Source organism: Chelmon rostratus, chromosome 6 (genome assembly GCF_017976325.1).
Source record: "Chelmon rostratus isolate fCheRos1 chromosome 6, fCheRos1.pri, whole genome shotgun sequence".
Taxonomy (NCBI): Eukaryota; Metazoa; Chordata; class Actinopteri; order Chaetodontiformes; family Chaetodontidae; genus Chelmon; species Chelmon rostratus.
The window spans coordinates 29,820,645-29,824,004 of NC_055663.1; positions in this window are offsets into that span (position 1 = coordinate 29,820,645).

Here is a 3,360-nt window from a genome sequence, read left to right on the forward strand (position 1 = left end):
GTTAGCATTAGCATTAGCTAAATGGTAGCATCGGAACTGCATTGTCTTCTTCTGTTCTTCTTAGCGGTTAGCATTAGCATTAGCAATAGTTAAATGGTAGCATCGGTACTGGCCACTACCTGGAGCATCTCTGGGTCAGTTGAACGTGGCGGTGCTGTTTGGATTGTGTAGGAGCAGTGTGAACTGGCACTAGGGGGGGTGACTCTGGGACGCCGGAGTTCACCGCCTAGCCTCCTGGAGGTGTAGTGGGACTAAGTAGGCGAAACACCGTTGAAGGGAGGTTTCCACCTGATGACCCCCAGAGACGTTGTTTGTTCTGTTTGGCATTGGCGTAGCTAAGCTAGCAACAGCACACAAGTGAGTTTGGGACTGCAGAAAAACACACACAGCGCTGAAAAAAGCGACCATTGCAAGGAAGAGGATGAGGAGCGAAGCATCCCAGTCAGTATGTTATAACCTGGAAATGAGACTCAACCATCTTCCTCCAGGATCACCTGCCGCACCGTTAAAGTCCTGGAAACGGGAGTTAGTTAGTGTGTGAATCTCTCTTTCTCGCCTCGCCAGGCATTTTGTGATCCAGCTATCGTCCGATTGGCTGTTGGGATGTGCGTGTCTTTTTTAGTATTGTCGTCAGGAAGCCAAACACAATTTATTCACGAGTCCATCAGTTCTTCAGTACGAGACAAAAGATCCAATTCTGCTTCCTTCAAACAGCCTTTTCATTTCCTTTCATTGTTTCATCCTCGTTCCCCTGTTTCATGTTCATCTTTCTTTTTTAAGACCCTTTTAAATCTTTAAATTACATGAAATCAAAGCTGTAATTATAATTCTAATCATGATTATAATTCTAACACTTAGACTACAGTGTGGGTGGGTGTGAGTATGAACTGGTGATGTGTTGACATCATGTTGTTCACTCTGCAGCTATGAGCCGCTGAGCAGGAAGACGAGGCGTCGTCCGTTCATTCAGTCATTCGGTTAATATTTCAGTGACAAACAAGCCAGAAATTTGTTTTCTGTGGACTTTGAAAAAAAAGGTGACTGTTTTCTTGTTTTCATCTTGAAATTCATGATTTCAGAAGATAATAAAGAAGAAAACGAAACCCAGAAAACAAGTCTCACTTTTGTTTTGTACTCGTTTGTATTTTATTTTGAAATTGAAAATGAGAGTTTAAGGAGTTTGAAAAATGTCAGAGATGATAACCAGGTTCACAGCCTGTTCTGAACGTCGGACACAGTTTCCTGCAGTGTGCAAAGTCAATGTAGCTGCAGCCGAAACTGTCCAGTCATTAAATCACAGCCACCAATCAAAATGTTGGTGATTCCAAAGCATTTCCATCTCAATATATTCTTTTTGATATTTGTACTTTCTGTACTTAATTTACCCATAACCACCAGGAGCAATTAGTTTAAATTTTCCAGTGATGATGCATTTTTTATCTTCTTTATTCTTTATTTTTTATTGTCTCATTGAAACACCCTGATTTCCCCAGCGGGGATTAATAAAGTCTCATCTTATCTTTTTTTTTATCTTATCTTATCTCAGCTTGTCCGTCTCTGAGGCTAGCATTAGCTTGTCTATCATCTATTAGCTATTATCAATAAAAATGACAGGATTCCTTCATGTAAATACTCATCTAAACATGAGTCTCAGTTTTGGTGATTCATTAGTTATTTATCACTTGTCAGTTGACTTTCTGCTGACGTCATGGTTAAGAAGGACCTTGTTTCTATATTTTCTTTATTGTTAAAATAAATTTGGCATCACTTCGTACAAACCTGTCTTTGTTGATCGTCAGACGAGTCATGAACCATCGAGCCTGGAGGTGGTTTGGGCTCCTTCCTCCACCTCAGATGCTCGCAGCGTGTTGATTTTGTGTCCTCAGCGTCTGATGTCTTTCCTCCAGCAGCGTCGTTCAAACAGCTCCAGGCGGGCCGTCGGTGGGCCGTCTGCACGAACACGAACGCATCGCAGCGTGAGCATGAAGCGCAGAAGAAGACTCTGTGATGTCTTAAAGAGACGTTTTCTGTCAGCGGCGGTTTGAGAGGAGACGCTCGGCAGGAGACGGACGACCCTCCAGAGACTGAGAACTGTCTTCACTTCAGAGACAAAGAGGAGCTCAGCGTGTTAAATCTGCGTTTAACGCGTCGCGGCGTCGGAGGCGTCTCGTCTGAAAAGGCTTCGGGACGCTCGGGCTTCATGTTCGTCATCATTTATTCTCTTCATTCAGTTTTTATTCCGTCTGTTTCTGCTGCACTTTGTCACTTCTCACCTTCATCATCACAACTTTTCCACCTCAATGAACAAAAAACTTTTTTTATTTGTTTTTTTTGGGGGGGGGGTCTTGTCTGATAGTCTCTGGTGTTTCAGCCCTGTTTCGTCAGTTATTTGCCACATTTTTAGACTTGGATTTGTCCAACATTCACAGCCCTGTTTTTCCAATATTCTATCTCAGCTCCAGATTTCATTCTCTGCTGTTTAATCTTTGTTTGTTCAGCACTCTGAGGTTTCCTCACCCCGGGTTTGTTCAGCACTCTGTGGTTTCTCCACCCCGGGTTTGTTCAGCACTCTGTGGTTTCCTCACCCCGGGTTTGTTCAGCACTCTGAGGTTTCCTCACCCCGGGTTTGTTCAGCACTCTGTGGTTTCCTCACCCCGGGTTTGTTCAGTACTCTGTGGTTTCTCCACCCCGGGTTTGTTCAGCACTCTGTGGTTTCCTCACCCCGGGTTTGTTCAGTACTCTGTGGTTTCTCCACCCCGGGTTTGTTCAGTACTCTGTGGTGTTCTGTCTTTTTAGATATTCTCTGTGTTTCAGCCCTGCTTGTCCAACATTTGCTGCTTTCTAATCGTATTATTTGCTGTTTTAAAGGATAACTTTCGCTTTTTACAACCTGGACCTTATTTGTAGCATTAAATACGACCATTTACTCCCCCAGACAACTTTGGTGGCATTTGGAGTCGTTTTGAAGAAATTAGCCCCAGAGGAGCGGCGCGTATATCCGTATAATGCGAGTACTCGGGGCATCCATGCGCAGCCTCTATATAACGCATAATCTGCGGCGAAACTCGTTCATATTCCAATATTTAGTTCTGATATGCTGGTGCTATTCCCCTCTGAGCCCGTGGTGGCATGTTATCAACATCCGGCGTCTCTAGACAACTACTTCTGACGTGAATGACATCATTACCGAACGCTGCGCGCTGCGAGCAGCCATCGATGAACATTGTCCACAAGAACACCACCAGTTACCGTCTACTCGTGGACGCGCAGCCGTTTGTTGTTGTTTGGCCAGCTGTTCCTCTCTCTGCCTCCGCGTCCTCCTTTCAACGAGCTCCTCCTCCGTGCACTCTGGCTCAAAAC